At 46.5% G+C, this 20626-nt stretch overlaps 1 pseudogene; it reads left to right on the top strand.

Annotated features, from left to right (window-relative positions):
* The first annotated feature begins 1402 nt into the window (after nt 1-1402).
* On the top strand, nt 1403-19474 carry LOC136461315 (putative disease resistance protein RGA4; annotated as a pseudogene).
* Nucleotides 19475-20626: the final 1152 nt, after the last annotated feature.

The raw sequence follows: 20626 nt of genomic DNA, 5'->3' as shown, positions 1-20626 counted from the left end.
TTCTATTTTTCGATTTTAATAATACAATGATGTATAAAGCTTTTACCTATTCCAGAAAAAGATTCGTTTTACCGAAGGCCGAAATATCAATTTCTCGTGGGCCGACTTTGAGCGGATAAAAGGCCAGCACCTGGACACCAACATCACCCAAAATACAAGATCCATTCCATGTTTGGGTAGCGCTACAGGTAAAGGGTTCAATACCCATTTTTTGTCTTCTCCAACAACAGGACTCAAAAGAGAACCCTTTCTGCAAATGAGTCTCTAGGAGAGAGGATAATCCTATTTAGGTTGTGTCTCTGCTGTAACCCAAAATGGGTCTCGCATATAGGTATTCTGTTGGAGGCTGATACATTACCATCCATGACCTATTTTGGGTTTGAATCTCTATACGGGCCATCCATTGGAGACAACCTCAGGGCTGTCGGGCATCCCAATCTTGGTCGTTTTCGTGTCAATCTCCGTCACGGCGTCCAGCAGGGGGAGGCCGCTGCCCGGTCGGGAGACGGGGAGGGCGGCGTTGTGGCGCAGCGGGCACAGCGCCGAGGCCGTAGGGCGCCGCGCAGGGGGCGGTGGTGCTTCGTTGCGGGTGGAACACTGCTCAGGTATTTTTTTTCCAAAAAAAAAAGATTTGATTTTCTATTTTTTGATAGCATAGAAAACCATCGTTCATTGGTAGAACGAATTTGGCAATATCGTTTGTCCACTAGATGATTTCTTCGAATTTGGGACGGTTCATTGGTAGAATTTGGCAATGTCGTCGGTCCATTTGCAATTTCCGAAGTTAAATTCGTTTTGCGGGAAAACAATTTCTTCGAATTTCATCCTACGGTGGGACGATTTCTCCTAATTTTGGGTACTGGTAGGACGACTTCACAAAGTCGTTTTATTGGAAAACGATTATACAATATTTCTGTAATTTCACTGATCCATGGTATATTTTTGTAAATTCCGTAAAAAATATGTTAAAAATAAAAATTTCTGTCTAGTGATGAAAACGGGATGTATATTTCTCAGTATATATCTCCAATAGATATTCAAATACTAATAAATGGATAATCCATATATAAATCTATACACTTGTATATTCGAGGAATCAAGGGCCTGTTTGATATCATAGCCCAAGAGTCTGGCTGCGCCTGTGGGCTACAACGCCCGTCTTTGATGTTCTGAGCCCAGTCGCGAGCCTGGCCCATACGGTGCAAAACTCACTCTCTCTCATGGCTCTCAGAGAACGAAACTAAGGTCTGTTTTTTCTGGGCCTGGCTGAGTTGAGCGTCGATGGACTCCACGCTGAGGGAATATTTGGTAAATATGTAAATGCCCCCATGCTGAGGATAGCGTTACCCTTTCTCACCCACCGCCCCTTTGACCGACCTGCTGGTGAGCTGCGAGAGCAACAATGGCTGAGTTGGTGGTCGGGGCGTTGGTCAAATCGCTGAAGGAGAAGGCGTCCAGCTACCTTCTGGATTAGTACAAGGTGACGCAAGGCATGGAGGAGCAGCACGAGATCCTGGCTCGCAGGCTCCCGACCATCCTTGACGTCATTGAAGATGCGGAGAAGGGGGCTAGCCTGTTAGTTACAGCCTTGGTCATAGGATACTTTATTTAGCTTTGCATGTTTCTGTTACTAGCACTACATGCGCGCGGGCTCCGATCTGTGGTGGCCGCGCGAGTAGGAGGGCATGATGAGAATAGCTCGCGCATGACCCTGAAGGAACGGGTCTTCAGCAGCATCGTGGGCATGGGGATGGACTTGCTCAGTAGTGCGATGTGTGGCTGATCGCTGTAACTTCCTACATGTAATCCTGAGAATAAAAGGAGAGAAGCAAAAAACCAGAAAAGCTGCTCAGTTGTTCGCAGCACCAAAACCTTGTGTCCAAGCGATAGCGTTGTGTTTTGTGTTGTGTTTGAGTTCATCAGAGAACTCTGGTTCTTGCCTACGGTGTACATCACCTTGGCCGAAACTGACAATTGGCATTAGAGCTAGACTTAGGGAAACCTCGTCGTCGCCATGGTGTCTCCGACAAGACCCCGTGGCCATTCAGCCGGGAAGAAGATCACCGGCTCCGATGACTCCGGCATGAAGACGCCGCCACGCTCGCCTTCTCCATCTTGCTCCCCTCTTCGTCGTCCAAGCTCGCGCGAAGCACGTCGTTCGCGCACCTGCGACGCACGCCGTCCGCAGGAGGTCGTCGTCGAGCGAATCATACGGGAGGGTAGCAGTTTCGGCAACTGGCCGTAGCTGACGCGAACCAACTACCATGAGTGGTCCCTTCGCATGAAGCTGAAGCTGCAAGCTCGTCACCTCTGGGACACCGTCGAGTTCGACGACGTTGAGTTCGACGACGACCGCAGCGCCCTGGACGCCATCTGCACTGCCGTCCCGGCAGATATGGTCTCGGTGCTCGCCACCAAGGACACTGCCAAGGAGGCGTGGGAGGCGATCAAGACTCTCCGCATCGGCGACGACCGTGTGCGGAAGGCAACGGTGCAGAACCTCTGTGCCGAGTACGAGGCGCTCAAGCTCGGAGATAGCGAGGCGATCGAAGAATTCGCCTTGCGTCTCACCAGCATCGTCCAGAGGCTGGCAACACTCGGCGATCCTGAGCCAGACAAGAAGGTTGTGGTGAAGTACCTGCGGGTCGTGCGTCCGAGGTACAAACAACTTGTGATCTCCATTGAAACGCTCCTTGATATCTCTGAGCTGTCCATCGAAGAAGTCACCGGCCGGCTGAAGGCGGCGAACGATGTCGAAACCGCGCCATCTCAAGTCGTCGGTGGCAAGTTACTTCTCACGGAGGAGCAGTGGCTCGAGAGGTACAAGAAGAAGGAGTCCGGCCGTGGTGACATGAGCTCTAGCGGACGCGGCAAGGGCCACGGCAAGCCGCGCGGCCGTGGTGGTCGTGGCAACTCCGACGCCCGCAGCTGCAGTGGTAGTGGTGGCCACAACTCCGAAGGGCGCACCGGCTCTGGCACGAGTCGGGCCAATCCAGATGACATTTGTAAGCGTCGCGGCAAGAAAAGCCATCAGGCCGAACATTGTCGTGGGAAGCTGAAGACAGAGGAGCAGGCCCATGTGGCCCAAGATAGTGAGCCCACTCTACTCTTGGTTGTGGGCTGTGCGCAGGAGGAGGGGATTCATCCCCAAATCGAGCAGCAGCCACCATCATAGGGGTCGGAGCCGGCGACGCCGTGGGCGATTGCGCCCTCGATCCACGCCGACGGCTAGCTACATCTCGTCAAGAAGAAACTATTCGCCACCTTCGACGAGCCTGGTGATCGGGACCCGAAGCGATGGGTTTTGGACATGGGCGCGTCGAACCACATGTCCGGAGCGCAAGCAGCCTTCTCCTGCATCGACACCGGTGTCACAGGCTCGGTGCGGTTCGGTGATGGATCCGTCGCCCGCATTGAAGGGATCGGCACCATTATCTTCTCCTGCAAGACCGGGGAGCACCGCGCCATCACCAACGTCTACTACCTGCCCAACCTCACCGCCAACATTATCTCTGTCGGGTAGCTTGATGAGTCTGGCTACCAGGTGCTGGTTGAAGGTGGGGTGATGCGGGTGCGTGATGAGGAGCGGCGGCTGCTAGCCAAGATCCATCGAAATCCAGGACGACTTTATGTGCTCGACATCAACATTGCACAGCCTGTTTGCCTGGCAGCGCGTGGAGAAGAGGAAGCTTGGGTCTGGCACGCCCTGTTTGGACATCTCCACTTTGCTGCGCTGCGCAAGATGGGCAGGGACAGCCTTGTCCGGGGCATGCCTCTGTTGACCCAGGTGGAGCAGGTGTGTGACGCCTGCCTCGCCGGCAAGCACCGGCGGGCACCGTTCCCTCAGCAAGCACAAAGGCGTTCAACGGAGGTGCTGCAGTTGCTACATGGTGACATCTGCGGGCCCATCACACCCTCAACTCCAAGTGGTAATCGATACTTCTTGCTACTCGTTGATGACCATTCACGCTATATGTGGATTTGTCTACTGCCCACCAAGGACGCTGCAGCTACGGCGATCAAGCACGTATAGGCGGCTGCTGAATGCAAGAGTGGCAAGAAGATGCTGGCCCTGCGCACCGACCTTGGCGGGGAATTCACCGCGGCCAACTTCACCGAGTACTACGCCAAACTTGGGGTATAGCGTCAACTCACGGCGCCGTATTCACCGCAACAAAATGGCATCGTGGAGCGGCGGAATCAATCCGTCGTGGGGACCGCGCGCAGCATGCTCAAGGCAAAAGGGCTTCCCGGCGAGTTCTGGGGTGAGGCGGTCACCACGGCCGTCTACCTGCTGAACCGTTCCTCGTCCAAGAGCGTGGGTGGCAAGACCCCCTACGAGCTCTGGACCGGCAGCATCCCCGCTGTTTAGCACCTGCGCACGTTTGGCTCCATCGCGCACATGAAGGTGATGGCGCCGAACCAAAGGAAGCTGGACGATAGGAGCAAGAGTACCATCTTCGTTGGGTATGAACCGAGCTCCAAGGCATATCGGGTGTATGACCCGGTGACACGGCGCGTGCACGTCAGCCGAGATGTGGTGTTTGAAGAGGCGGTGCAGTGGTCCTGGACCGAGGGCCAGCAAGGCGGGGCGGCCAACTTTGTCATCAAAAACCTGACGCCGTCCGGGACGACCACCACTACAACAATGACGAGCACGAGTACACCAACTAGAACTGCTGCTGCGTCATTGGGCTCGCCAGCACCCTCTGCCCATGCTTCTCCAGTGCATGCCACTGGGAACGCAACGCTAAGGGGACACACGTAGCTGGACGCAGACTCAATTGAGTTCGTGTCGCCACCTAGAGCCGGTGCATCACAACACCTAGACGCTGACCACGACAGCAACGTACCACTGCGCTATCGTGCAGTGGACAACATCCTGGGGCCAGCCACACACCCTGGGCTGGCTGCACAGGAGTTGGAGGAGCAGCTGCTATTGGCTAGCGAAGCTGAACCGACGTCATTCAAGGAAGCAATGGAGCAGGAGAATTGGCGCCACGCCGTGCTTGACGAGTTCACCTCAATTGAGGCAAATGACACTTGGGAGCTCGTCGATCCTATCCTTGGTGTGCACCCCATAGGCCTCAAGTGGGTCTACAAGATGAAGCGAGATGAAGCCAGTCTGGTCACCAAGTTCAAAGCCCACCTTGTTGCAAAGGGCTATGTCCAGCGCCAGGGGATCGATTTTGATGAAGTGTTCACCCTAGTGGCCAGGCTTGAGTCTGTGAGATTACTGCTTGCACTTGCTGCCAGTGAGGGGTGGACTGTCCATCACATGGATGTGAAGTCTGCTTTCCTGAATGGGGAGCTTCTGGAGGACGTCTATGTCGAGCAGCCGCCCGGCTTCGTGATGAAGGGCCAAGAATGCAAGGTGCTTCACTTGATCAAGGCCCTCTATGGACTCCGCCAAGCCCCTCGTGCATGGTACTCCAAGCTGGATGCATCACTAATCAAGCTAGGGTTCATCCGGAGCACGTTCGAGCATGCTGTTTATCTCTGTGGTGCTGGTGCAAGGCGTCTCATCGTGGGGGTTTACGTGGATGATTTGGTGATCACCGGTGGCAGTTCACACGACATCAGTGCCTTCAAGGAGGAGATGAAGGCAACCTTCAAGATGAGTGATCTTGGTATGCTGTGCTATTACCTTGGTCTGGAGGTGACATAGATGGAGAATGGCATCACTGTCAGCCAGAGTGCCTATGCTGCAAAAATTCTTCAGAATGCCGGCTTGACTGGATGCAACCCAAGCCATACTCCTATGGAATCTCGTCTCAAGCTCAGTAAGTCAAGTACTGCTCCTGCTGTTGATGTCACACATTACAGGAGTATAGTTGGATCTCTTTGGTACCTGGTGAATTCAAGACTAGACCTGGCATTTGCTGTGGGATATGTCAGTCGCTTCATGGAGAACCTAACTACTGAGCATATGGTGGTAGTGAAAAGAGTGCTGAGGTATATTGCTGGGACTCTGCATTTCGGCTGCTACTATCAGAGGAAGAAAGAGGCACAACTCATTGGCTACTGTGATGCTGACCTGGCTGGTGACATTGATACAAGGAAAAGCACCACAGGAGTCCTCTACTTCCTCGGCTCTAGCATCATCACTTGGCAATCACAAAAGCAGAAGGTAGTAGCCCTATCCTCTTGTGAAGCAGAATATATAGCTGCTACTACTGCTGCCTGCCAAGGTGTTTGGTTGGCCCGTCTCCTTCCTGAACTCAGGGGAGAAAAGGTCAGGGCCATTACTCTGAAGATTGACAGCGAGTCTGCGATTCAGCTAAGTAAAAACCCAGTTTTTCATGACCGCAGCAAACATATAGATGTGAGATATCATTATATATAGGAATGTATCGAAGAGGATAGGGTGAAGCTGCAGTCCATCAGGACAGCTAAAGAGCTTGCAGACATGTTGACAAAGGCATTGGGGCCTCAGCAGTTCTGTGAGCTGCGTTCCAAGATCGGCGTCATTGATGTACAGTCCATGAACAAGGCGTAGGAGGAGATTTGTTAGTTACAGCCTTGGTCATAGGATACTCTATTTAGCTTTGCATGTTTCTGTTACTAGCACTGCATCCGTGCGGGCTCCAATCTATGGTGGCCGCACGAGTAGGAGGGCATGACGAGAATAGCTCACGCATGACCCTGAAGGAACGAGTCTTCAGCAGCATCGTGGGCATGGGGATGGACTTGCTCAGTAGTGCGATGTGTGGCTGATCGCTGTAACTTCCTGCATGTAATCCTGAGAATAAAAGGAGAGAAGCAAAAAACTAGAAAAACTGCTCAGTTGTTCGCAGCACCAAAACCTTGTGTCCAAGCGATAGTGTTGTGTTTTGTGTTGTGTTTGAGTTCATCAGAGAACTCTGGTTCTTGCCTACGGTGTACATCACCTTGGCCAGAACTGACATAGCCGACTAGGAGTTGGTGCATGGCTCAATGCAATCAAGAAGGTGTCCTATGAGGTGATCGACATCTTCGACGAGTTCAAGTATGAATCGCTCCGGCATGACGCCAAGAAAAAGGGGCACTACGTCAAGCTCGGGATGGATGTCATAAGCCTCTTCCCTACTCGTAACCCCATCATATTTCGTTACAGGATGAGCAAGAAGCTGCACAAGATTGTGCAGAAGATAGAGGTCCTTGTGAAAGAGATGAATGATTTTAGCTTCACACAGAGGCAGCATGTGCTAGTGCCACCATCGGTGCAGTGGAGGTGGCGGCAGACTGATAGCATAATGGTTGACTCTGATATGGACATTGTCAACAGATCCAGAAGTGAGGAGAAGACCAAGATCGTAAAGATATTGCTTGAGCAAGATGGTCATGGTAGTGGGGGCATTACCATGGTTGTTCCTATCATTGGAATGGGTGGTCTGGGCAATACTACTTTTGTGCAGCTCATTTACAATGACCCTGAAATTGAGAAGCATTTCAGTCTCCGGAGGTGGTGTTGTGTGTCAGAAGATTTTGACATTGCTAACATTGCAAGCAAAATCTGCCAGAGACATGAGGAAGATTGTGAGAGCATTGCAGGAACTCCGGAAAGAAGTTAGTGGGAAGAAATACCTCATTGTGTTGGATGATGTCTGGAATTGGGATCCTGATTGTTAGAATTGATCTCATCCGTCTTGACCCAACGGTCGAGACAGACCCCTTGACCGCGTCCTGATCGGGGACGTCCAGCCATCTAGTGGCTGGTGGGCCCCCGTCGCACAGTGCCTATAAAGAGGAGGTGGGGCAAATGGCTCAGGATATGAGGTTCACCGCCGCCACAACCCCACTGTCCTAACCCTAATCTAATCCAGAAGGTGGCACTGCCAGCGGCGGGAAGCACCACCAGACCGCCGTAGCTCCACCCCGCCGGGACTCCGCCACCTCTACACCATCACTGCCACACTGCCACTGACACCGACGCCATGGACTCCTCGAGCTCATCCACCAAGCCCGACGGTCTGTACCTCTCTCTTTCTCCTCTCTCACTCTCTATGGATCCATGTGTTTTAGTTCTTTCATAACGAATGGAAGTTAAAATACCCACTGATCTACTCCTAGTCGATCCAAAAGTGTTAACAATGGTATTAGAGCCAATTTACAAGGTGTAGATCATGACACTGGGTAAAGAAAAGAAAAGAACAGAGCTAGATCCGATTCGAATTGAAAGAAAAGAAATACAAAGGGTTCATCGAACCCTAAACCCTAATCGGGTGAAGAAACGGGGAAAGAAGGGGTTTTGATTTCGAAAAGTATTCGAACCATAACCCTAACCCGCGTGGGGAAGAAGAACAAACTCTAACCCTAGCTGGGTGAAGATGGAAGGGGCTCGGCTTCAAGACCGCTTGATCCGAACCCTAAACCCGTAACCAGATCTCGGGGCAAAGAAAAGAAGAAAGAAAAGAAAGAGAAACGAACTTCGGTTCGGAGAAAATGAAACCCTAACCCTAAATGAACACAGAGAGAAGGACAGATTGGAAGGGGTTTTCTCCTACCTGGGGATCCCCTGCGTCGTCACAACCGCCTGCCGTCGCACTAGACGCCGCGTGGGGAAGTGGAACACCATCGACCGTCATGGTCACGCCGCCGCGTGGCCACGTCTTGGGCTCAGCGGTAAAGGGCACCACCACAAAGCCGCTCGATGGCGGCGCGCTTAGCCTTGGGCGAGCGCGCGCGCTGGCGAGGGGCCCCATGGCGGCGCCGCCATCTCTCCTCCGGTCGCCATGGACAGCTACCTCTTACTCGATGCGGGGCTTGAACAGAGGAGAAAGGGAGGGAGATAGATAGGCTGGCCGGCTGGAGACTCGCAGCGGAGGCGGCGGCGCCACCTCCTCGCAGTTGCCGGCGGCCACCGCCACCTTTTTTCCTCCGCCGCAGCCGCTCCGTTCGGTGGAGAGAGAGGAAAGGAAGAAGAGAATGGACTAGGGTTTGGGGAGGGGCGACCGGCGGGCGGGGTTTTGATCCCACGGAAGTCACGCATGGCCGTCCGATCAAAATGAATGGCCATGATTCGCCGGGCTGAATGAGGCCCAGGCGGGAAGACGAATTCCCGGCCTAGGCCCAAGTTGCGGCCTGGGCACGGGGGAGAGCAGCACACGCGGCTGGGCTGCTGGGCCGCACGCGCGGGCAGGCCTTCGGGCCGAGCAGGCTTCAGGCCGGCCGGATTACTGCTGCTACAGGCCGGGCTAGAAGAATAATAAATGATGTTTTGAAGTCTATTTATTTTCAGAAGCATCTTTGAATGAATTTTGATCAATTTGAAGGTTTAAATTTCTGGTAAAATTGCACCAACGTGTTAGATTTTTTAGAGAGTAGAAAAGTACAGTAAAATGCTTCTAAAAAGTATATAAAGAAATTTTGTCAAGTTTTCGCTGCAAAGTTAAAGATGTTGTCTTCTTATTAAATTTGAACCAACGGGAGAATTTAATTTGAAGAGCAGTTATAGTTATTTTTAATTGGAACCAACTGGAAAATTTTTAATTGGAGGAATAGTCGGTTGATAGTTAAGATAAATTATAATATTGTTATTTTCTGACCAACGTTGATGATAACAATATTATAAGTTTATTTATGAGTTTAAGTTTAAAGTTAAATTATGGTATTATTATTTTCTGACCAACGTTGATGATAACAATATTATAATTTTATGAGTTTTATGTTTAAAGTTTAAATCTCTGATGAATTTTGCATCAAAGTGACCAATTTTTCAGAGAAAAGATAAAAATCAAGGAATACTCTTAAACTAGAGAAATGTATTTTTATGTTTCCACTGCAATGAAGTTGATTGTCTTCTAATTAAATTTGAACCAACGGAAAATTTTAATTTTGAGGAGTAGTTCTATGTTTTCAAGATTATTGAATTTCTATACGTTAATTCTATTTCTACCCAACGGTGATGTGGAATTAATGTAGAAGAATGGTGTTTTATTCTATTTCTGCCCAACGATGATATAGAATAGAACATAAAGATTTTAAAGTTTAATGAGCATTATTGTTGAATATTTTTTCAGACAAAAGACCTCTATGCTTTCATTCTTGAAGGCAGTAAGAGAAATGAGCTAGGTACTTATGACTCAGATGATGAAATGCCTTAAGGCAAAGTTATGTATGAAAGAATGCCATTGTTTAAGAAACTGTGTTCTCTTTAAAGAATGGCTTCAAAAGAAAAGAATTATAGGATATTGAACCAAGAAAAGAGATAGATCAATGAGAGTCTTCATTGAGAAATGTCTTTTATGTACTCTCTGTGAAGAAGAATTTATTTTCAGTTTCACTTATGAGAGTTGTAAAAGTCATATACATGTTTAATTTGACTAACATTGGATTACACATGTGTGTTAAAGAATATTCAAATTTATTTCTGAATTTGATGATTGAACACGAGCCAATCCTGGCAGTTATGTCCGTTCAAGGGAATTATCTCGCATGGCGGGAAAAGTTTGTGATAGTACCCACATGGTGGAAAAAGTTTGAGAAAATACCCGCATGGCGGGGTAAAGTTGGAATAGTACTTATGTTAACCAATCCTGCATGGTAGGAGAGTTTTGGCATAGTACTTATCCCGCATGGCGAGAGAAGGATGTGATGACTCATGTGCTCTAAGTGTATCCCACACATGGAGAGAAGTTTAGGGTAGCTCTTATGCTATCCTAGTATTGACTGTACACTCTGATTGTGTCATTGTTATTAAGTACTCAATGAGTTTAAGAACAAAAGAAAGTTGCATGTGAACCAAAAGATAAGAATGATATGCAAGCATGACTTGCAGAAGTATTGATAATAATAGAATATGTTGAGTTTTGAAGTGTAATGAGGAAAATGTACTCCCATACGAATTTTGTTTGCATGATGTAACCATGTGGATGAAGTAAGTAATCAAAGTTTCCTCATTCACAAGAGTTCTGAATGTTTCGAAATTGTGGTAGAAGTTTGCATGATGTAACCATGTGGATGAAGTAAGTAATCAAAGTTTCCTCATTCACAAGAGTTCTGAATGTTTCGAAATTGTGGTAGAAAAGTTCATACCACATTTCGAGGGGGAGAAATGTAAGATTAATTAAGAAAGACAATCAAGAAAGATATTTCTCCATACTTTAGATAATGCAATGCATACTATGCATTGAAGGTAAAAGTGATCTATAAAAGATGAATGTGATCGTTGAGGGAGTAAGACGGTCATAATAACGATATCCTTAAAGTAAAGAAATAGCTAAATTCATGTACCTTTTACAGTTCCGATAGAAAGATAGCATAGTCGGCTAGTATTTATACTTGACGAGTTCAGAGTTATCAAGGCAATGCTAAACGCGCCATATGAGTTTTTAGCAGATTAAACCCAAATAAGAAATTAGAAGATACACCATCTTTACAAAAGATGGAGTAATCTGGGGGAGCATGGTATGATACCTAAGGCTTGAATAGAATTGGGATTACATATCCACTATAGTGTTTTTTAGAGCAACAAATTGCTTAATACATGTTGATGTTGTATGGATATACAACACCTGATGTTAGCTCTTAAAGAAAATGAATAAGTAAACAAGGATCTTGTGATACAGGAGGCTATAGAACAATTGCCTTTTGGCAATAAAGAGCAACAATAGCCCCATATAAAAGAAGTGCCACGAGGCCCCAGAAGGTCTCAAAGAATAAGAAAATCAGATATTTCTGGTGACTAAGAAGTCAATGTTAAGAAAGAAATTTAAATAGAGAGTGATTCCACCTCATTTGAAGAAGCCATGAGAGGCGTTCACTCGTCTAAATGGCAAGAAGCAAAGGAAGATGAAATGAAATCGATAAATACCAACGATGTTAGGGACTTAGAAGAAATTCCCAATGGAGCCAAAACAGTAGGCTGTAATGGGTCTACAAGACAAATGTGACTCCAAAGGAAATATGAAAAGCTATAAAGCTCCACTTGTGGCGAAATGATTTACACAAAGAGAAGGAATAGATTATAATAAGCTTGCATGAATTCTTTTAGAATCATAATGGTATTAGTGGCACATTACGATTTACAGTTACATCAGAAGGATGTAAAGACACATTCCTCAACGAGGATTTGCATGGAAAAGTTTACATGGCATAACTCAAAAGGTTTTGTCGTAGAAGGAAAAGAACGTAAAGGGATGTTGCCTAAAGAAATCCATTTATGGATTAAAGCAAGCTTCAAGACAGTGGTTCTTGAAGTTTAACAGTACAATAAGAAAGTTTGGGTTTTAAAGAGAATATAGAGGACAATTGTATTTATGCAAAGTTTAAACATGAGAAATTTATTTTCCTAATCCTGCATGTGGGTAGCACCTTACTCGCTAGTAGTGGTGTTAATCTACTATTGGAGAAGAAGCAGTTCTTGTCCTCAAGTTTCAATGAGAATGGTCTTGGTAAAGCATCATTCGTTCCAAGAATTGGAACTTACCGAGATAAAAGGAAAAGGGGTATTAGAACTATCTCAAGTGTATACTTAGAGAAGATTCTAAAGAAATAAAGTATATATGTGAATAAACATGCGTCTGTTCCTATAGTCAAGGGTAATAGTTTTTGGAACTTTCAGTGTTCAAGAATAAATGTGAGATTGATCAAATGGACGTCCTATATGCTTTAGCTATTGGGAGCTTACTGAATGCTTATAAGCAAGAACTTACCCTTACACAGTTTATGTATCCGGGATGTTTTTGGCAGAAGTCCAGTCCAGATATAGATCACTGGAATGGAGTTGAGAATGTTTTGCAATTGTGCAAAGATTTATAGGCCTCATGGTGAGTAAGAAAGAATAAGTACTCTCAAATAGTTGTGGGTACAAAAGTTAAATTTTGGTGAGATGTTTAGTGAAACCCACATAGTAGTTAACACTCGCAGTTGAAGTTTTATTGTGGAAAAGCTCCAAAGAAACAGTTGTGGTGTCATCAAAGGTGCATACCCATGGTATAGTTTGTTATGAGGCTTAAGGACAGGCGAAATGGTTAAAGGAACTTACACCCGGAATTGATAATGGTATACGACAGCAATAACCATTTAAGAAGTTCGCTCCTATAACAACGGGTCAAGTGTGCTGCCAAACACATTGACGTTAAAGTTGTACGTTGTGAAGGAGAAAGTCCGGAATCATACTAAAAGTATTGAACATATAAGTAACAAGCAATTGCTTGTGGATCCGCGTACAAAAGGATTACCAACCAGTGTGTTTGGAGAACACACAGTCGACATGGGTGTATGGTATAGCCTATGATTTCCGGACAATAAAGGGCCCAAAAGTTAAAGAATTTGTTTCAGAACAGAGACGTGTATTGTAGCTGTTAAGTCTATCGACGATTGACCGTGACGAAGCATGCTCTATACACTAATCCGTGATGGAACAAATAAAAGTGAAAGGGATTAAAGTCAAAGTTTAAAGTTAAAGTATGAGTTGAGATCAAGGGGGAGAATGTTAGAATTGATCTCATCCGTCTTAACCCAACGGTCGAGACGGACCCCTTGACCGCGTCCTGATCGGGGACGTCCAGCCATCTAGTGGCTGGTGGGCCCCCGTCGCACAGTGCCTATAAAGAGGAGGTGGGGCAAACGGCTCAGGATATGAGGTTTACCACCGCCACAGCCCCACTGTCCTAACCCTAATCCGATACAGATGGTGGCACTGCCAGCGGCAGGAAGCACCACCGGACCGCCGTAGCTCCACCCCGCCGGGACTCCGCCACCTCTACACCGTCAGTGCCACACTGCCACTGACACCGACGCCATGGACTCCTCGAGCTCGTCCACCAAGCCCAACGGTCTGTACCTCTCTCTTTCTCCTCTCTCACTGTCTCTGGATCCATGTGTTCTAGTTCTTTCAAAACGAATGGAAGTTAAAATACCCACTGATCTACTCCTAGTCGATCCAAAAGTGTTAACACTGATAAGTGGGGGAAACTGGTGACATGCCTTAAGCAAGGTGACAGGGGAAGCATAATACTGACAACAACCCGTGATGTACAAGTAGCTCGAGTTATGACCATGGGTGCACCTGGAGCCTTTAGCCTTCAAAAGTTGGGTCACAAGTATATGAAGGAAATAATCCAAAGCAGAGCATTCAGCGTGCAAAAGCCAAGCAGTGATGAGCTAGATGTGGTTGTTGATAAGATTGTCGACAGATGTGTTGGTTCTCCTTTGGCAGCCAAAGCATTTGGCTCAATGTTGAGTACCAAGACCAGCATACAAGAATGGAAGGATATGTTAGCTAAAAGCAACATTTGCGATGAGAGGACAGAGATTTTTCCGATACTGAAGCTCAGCTATGATGACCTGCCGTCAGACATGAAGCAATGCTTTGCATTCTGTGCTGTGTTTCCCAAAGATTATGAGATTGATGTGGAGAGTCTGATCCAACTATGGATGGCTCACGACCTCATACCCGCGAAAGATGAAGATAATCCTGACTTGATAGGTAAAGAAATTTTTAACCAACTAGCTTGGAGATCTTTCTTTCAAGATGTGAAGCAAACCCCACCACCGATTGATCACTATGGAAGACGAAAACAGCTCCGTGGTGGAAAAATATGCAGGATGCATGATCTTATGCACGATGTGGCTTTCTCGATCATGGGAAAAGAATGTGCAACCATAGTTGATAGGGCCAATGTGATGTCATTGTCCAAGCCTATTCGCCACATGTTTATATCATACCGACAACCTGGCACTCGTTTGGATGATTTTCTGAAGAAGCATTCTTCAACACTACAAACATTGTTATATTCACATCCGTGGATTGATTATGAGTCAGCACCATATTTATCAAAGTACAATTCCTTACGGGCAATGCAGCTGTGTGGACTGGAAAATTTTCCAATTAAGCCAAGGCACTTGCAGCACCTAAGGTATCTTAACTTGTCAAGCAACTGGTGGATTGAAGAACTTCCTCAAGAAATATCTTTACTATATAATTTATTGACCATGGATGTTTCTCATTGTCGGTCTCTTTGCCGGCTTCCAAATAATATGAAATATATGAGAAGCCTCCGGCATCTCTACACCAATGGATGCACATCATTAGAATGCATGCCTCCTGACCTTGGACAAGTAACTTCTCTACAGACTTTAACATATTTTGTGGTGGGTTCCAGCTCCAGTTGCAGCACTGTTGGTGAACTCCAACACTTAAATCTCAGCGGTGAACTAGATTTAAATGGCCTTGAAAATGCAACTGAAGAGCATGTGAAAGCTGCCAGTCTTGGAATTAAAGAGAAACTTACACACTTATCTCTGAAATGGAATAGTGAGGATGATGAGGAATTAATATCAGATTGTCACAGCAAGGTGCTAGATGCTCTTAAACCTCCTGGTGGGATGGAGATGCTAAGGATAGTAAACTACAAAGGTAGCAATATACCGACATGGGTGAAAGATCTTGGTTTGTTTCAGCAGCAATTGACTGAGCTCCATTTAATTGGTTGTACAATGTGTGAAGACTTCCCTGAATTTTCTCATATGAGAGTTCTTCAAGTCCTTCACCTGAAAAAGCTGTATAAACTGCGGAGCCTGTGCAGAAACATAGCATTCATGGAATTTTCAGCATTAAAAGAACTCAAGTTGTGTGATTTGAAGAGCCTGGAGAGATGGGTAGCATCTGAAGGAAAGGGGGACGAAGTAACCTTTCCTGTCCTTGAGAAGATTTGTATTAAGGACTGTCCAAAAATGACAACTCTACCTGAAGCACCGACGATCAAGGTTGTCAAGATAAGAGAAGACAAGGCACAGCTGTCCCTTTCATTAATTTCATCCAGATACATGTCTTCGTTGTCTGTGTTGGAATTGCTTGTAAGGGGCACAGAAGCAGCGCTGGAGCTTGATCAGAATCAGGAATTATCAATTACAGAAATGAATATTACTGGCTGCGTGTTTTTATTCGCCTCAAGTCCATCACGACATATTGTTGGGATTTGGAAATGGTTTGGACAACTTCAAGCACTTGAGATTCGTAGTTGCAGTTCTGTCATCTACTGGCCAGACGAAGAATTTCTTAGCTTGGTATCCTTAACGAAATTAAAATTTCTTCGGTGCTCTAAGCTAACTGGGCGTGCACAGGTGAATGGTGTAGCAACACGAGCAAGGGATGAGCTCCTGCCACAGCTAAAGAAACTAGATATAGGTGGATGTGAAAGCTTAACCGAGCTGTTCGTCCTTCCTCGATCCATTACACATATCAGTATGGATGGGTGCCGTAGTTTTGAGTTCATATGGGGAAAAGATGATACAGAGCCGATGAGTGTACAGGTGGAGCATGGCAACGACCTCACAGCAGCACCAGAGCAATTGCAAGGAAGTAGTACTAAATCTTTGCCTTGCCTAGAGAGTCTATACATATACGGCTCTGATAAGTTAGCAACACTTCCAAATATACCACCATCTCTCAAAAAGTTATCAGTTTATCGCTGCCCAGAGCTTCGTTCCATATCAGGGCATTTGGATGCGCTCGTGGATGTGGGTATTGGGAGCTGCAACAAGTTGGAATCTCCAGAGTGGGGCAACATGCCCGCATTAGAACGTTTCCGACTCGTTAGTTGCAAACGTCTAACATCCTTACCTGGCAGTCTTGGGAGTTAGGGCCAGTTTGGTTGCCAAAATTTTTTGCAAAATGACATTGTAGTGTTTTCGTTGTTATTTGGCAATTAGTGTCCAATCATAGTTTAATTAGACTTAAAAAATTCGTCTCGTGGATTTCATCTAAACTGTGTAATTAGTTTTATTTTTTATTTATATTTAATGCTTCATGCATGCGTCCAAAGATTCGATGTGACGGGGAATCTTGAAAATTTTCGTATTTTGGGAGGAACCTAAACAGGACCTTACTCTGCTCTTACCAGTGTTCACGTCAATTACTGCCCTGCCATAAATATGAAGCCTCTTTATGAACATCTCCCACAAAGGCTTGATAGCCTTGAATATAAATGCTTGTCACATGCTCGATCAAGCGATCCTGAGGAAGGTACCATTTATTTCATTAATATCTTCTTTCTCTTGACAGCATTAAGATTTATATGGTACTACTTACTCATTAGAAACAAATACTCCATCCAAAATCCCTGTTCAATGATTATTTTGTATATGTACAAAAGTATGTCTATATCCAAGAATAAATACAGATAATTATCACACGCTCACTAAAGGGGTCCTCACAAGGCTATCCTTCCAATCTTTATCCTATGTTTTTTCTTTCCTTTTGTTCTCTCTTGCTTGAAATGATTATTTATAACTCAGTCCACAGATTTTCTCAATGGTTTGAGATGCAATTCTATTGTTATCATGGATAGGTAGGTAGGTTTGCTCTAAGTAGCAGATGGACTTGTAGTCCAATGCAGGGTTTGGAATTTTGGCCAAAATTTCACGATGTTGGGTCCTCCTAGGGTAAATTCGCATCCCAGTAATTAGGTTTTAAATTTGGATGAGATTCGTTCAGATTTAGTTACCATTTCTCAAAGTTTCGAAAAATCAGCTAAAATTTCAGTAATTTCCGCGATATTCGAATCCCTATCCTGCACCTCGAGTGTTTGGTTGACGGCAGTGGCCGGCTGCCTAGGCCAGGTAGTGCCTAGGCGTTCAATTCCGGACGCCTAGGGCCTGGATCGCTTGCCTAGCCAGACATTGCCTAGGTTGGCACCGCACGGAGCTCCTTTCCAAAATTAAAAAAAGGTTGGCAACCTAACATAATCTGCATTGCTCCTCAAAGCGGCTACCATGTGTTTGTTTTGTTTTAGTTCAGGAGCATATATGTGTATCATTATTTATATGTTGCCATCAAGGCAACTTCTTTATTTTTAGACCAAACAGCCTTGGCCTAGCTTTTATAGAAAGCTTAAAACAGGTATGCTTGAGATACCAGCTTACATATCAGGTATAAGAAAAAACTCTTAGTTACAGCCTCACCAGCTCTCCACTAAACAGAAGACAAACCCCTAAAAGCAGAACTGCTAAGAAAACAAGCCTTTTACAAGCCGACTGAAGAACAAAAGACAGAAAGTCGACAGAGAGAAAAGACTGCCAACAGACTTCCCGTCCATCTCTAGAAGTTTTCACCATTTTGTTAGGCTGATCTTCAACTTCAGCACCATCTCTTCCGACATGGACTTCTTCTCCTTCCTTGCCATAATCTGCTACTGATTGAGATGCAAACGTCACGTGAAGGGTTTTTTTTTTTTTTTTTTTTGGAAATGTTGTACACGTGAAGGTAACCATCCATTCTCTCATCTTCTTCTTTCACTCCCTTCTATTGCTGCAGATGGTTATTAGTACAATTCGATATCGAGTTACGAGTTTGCATTTTTCATTGTGAACATAGGTCAATGTGAAGAGTTTGTTTCTCGTAAATAAGGCAATCCCATTGGAACCCACAATCCCGTGTTCAGTGTTTTGTTTTATTTCAGTGCAAAAGTATGTGTACATCCTTGAATACAAATACTTTCTAAACGAATTTTAATTTTCTTTTAATGATCCACCGTGTGGTCAGCACGATATGGGTGTTCTTGCGTTCCTTCACTTTTTTTTCTATTCTTTTTTCTCTTCGGGAGATGGTTGTTTATGATTCAGTCCCAAATTTTTCAACTGATTTTCTCAGTGTTTGTAGATGCACTTGTGTTGTTATGACGAAAAGGTAGATAGATTTGCTCTATGTATTAGGCAGCCTAACCTAACCTCGGTTGATCCTCAAACTACTTCTGTGTTTATTTTGTTTCAGCAATATTCCAGATCAAATTCATGAATTTTGGTGTTTCCAATCAATCATGACCGGTATAATGTTTTTCTGTTTCGAAACTTTATAGGATTTTATTTAAACAACCCAATATATGGGTCCCACAGAAATTCTGGCGTAAAACTTAACGTCTCTACCGAATCAAATCTTACACCAATGGAAATATGGAATAGTGACTGACCTGATGAACCATCACAGTAGGAGATTTTTGTGATGATTATTCATCGTAAAACTTATTTATTCAATTTAAGTAAACTGGAATTCCATACTAAAAATATCAGAATTTAACGTTTCTGCTCCTGATTTATTCAAGTTAATTTAATTCATCGTGTTTCATTTCAAAAATGATTTATATTTTAATATTAAAATTAAGTAGAAATTGAACTTTACACCAGTAAAATACTGAGTGACGTGGTGAAACTTCAGATTAGGACTTCTGTTTTGGTCATTCATTATAAAACTTACCTATTCAATTTAATCAAACTGGAATTTCATACCAAAATATCCGAATTCGTTGATTCCGCTAATTGCGTCTCGGACCGTAAAAAAACACTACCAAAATTAGAGTCCATGTGTGGAAACATGTGCGGTAGCTCTGAATTTTGGCTGGTAATTAACCCTTGATGTGACTTATAATTATTTGTGTTGGCATCGACGCAATTAACTTATGCCACTCTGACGCTGTTCCCGTCTCCAGGACCTAAACTTCCGGACCCAAAATCTTCGATATATGCTATCCTAGGGTGCAAGCGCAAGCGCTGAGCGTAGCGTATAGGCAGGACACATGAAGGTTTGTGGGATTTCATTGTTGCATCATGAAACAAGTTTCATGAGCTCTAGAATAGTTATTTATTTATTTTGTCACTTTCTTTCTTTGATTTTGACTGGCTTCTTGCAGCACTTCTGAATGCTGATATAGATGGCCAACGGGCCGGCACGGCACGCCGTGCCTCTCGGGCGGTGCCTCACGGGGCCACGGGCCTGGCCTTCGGCCCAGGCACGGCCCTATGGGCCGATTTCCGTGCCGGGCCGGCCCGAGAAGCATGGCCATTTTTCACAGGCCGTGCCAGCCCGAGGCCCTCTGAGGCCAGCCACCGCGCGGGAGCCTTGGGGGAGGAGGGTGGCTGCTGGCGTGCTCGAGGCCGGCGCGTGCGCCACGGCCGCGCGGAGAGGCGAGGAGGAGGTGGCCACCGGGGCTGGGAGCGGCGGAGCTCCGGATCTCGGGGGAAGGAGCTGCGCAGGCGGCGCCCTCCCTCAAGCGATGGAGAGGTGATGAAGAGGGGGTGGGAGGGAGCCCGCCATGTAGCGAAGATGAGGGAGAGAGGGAGGCCACCGCCATTGGATCTGAGCTGAGGAGGGAGGGAGAGGGAGAGGGAAAGGGGGATCCACACGGGGAGGGAGGGATGGAGGATGGGGGAGAGAGGGAGGGCGCCGCCGTGCACCGAGGATGAGGGAGAGAGGAAAGCCACCGGATCTGAGCTAAGGGAGGGAGGGAGAGGGAGAGGGAGAGGGAGAGGGAGAGGGAGAGATCTGCATGGGGCAACCGGATCTGAGCTGAGGGAGGGAGGGAGAGGGAGAGGGAGAGGGAGGGAGAGATGGACGTAGGGACAGCCATGGGAGGTGGTAGCGGCCGTCGGCGTGCTCGTCCCCGAGGCGGATCCGGCTGGAGGCGGCGGCCGCGCACCCGCACGTGGCAAGAGGAGGCAGGGGCAACCCGCGGGAGGTGGCGGTGTATGCCACCGAGGAGGATCCGGCTGCGTGCGTGGGGAGGGGATTGCGCGGGGCAGCGGGGAGGGGGAGGAGAAGCCGGGAAGGGAGTTAGGGTTCGGGGAATCAGGGGTGGGTGCGACCGTGTGAGTGCGAGCGGAGCGGAGAAGGGCGAGGCGCGGCCGCGACGAGTTGGCGACTGGGCGA

This window comes from Miscanthus floridulus, chromosome 1 (assembly GCF_019320115.1).
Source record: "Miscanthus floridulus cultivar M001 chromosome 1, ASM1932011v1, whole genome shotgun sequence".
Classification (NCBI taxonomy): Eukaryota; Viridiplantae; Streptophyta; class Magnoliopsida; order Poales; family Poaceae; genus Miscanthus; species Miscanthus floridulus.
The sequence above is the reverse complement of the archived record's forward strand: the minus strand, read 5'-3'. Positions and strand labels throughout refer to the sequence as shown.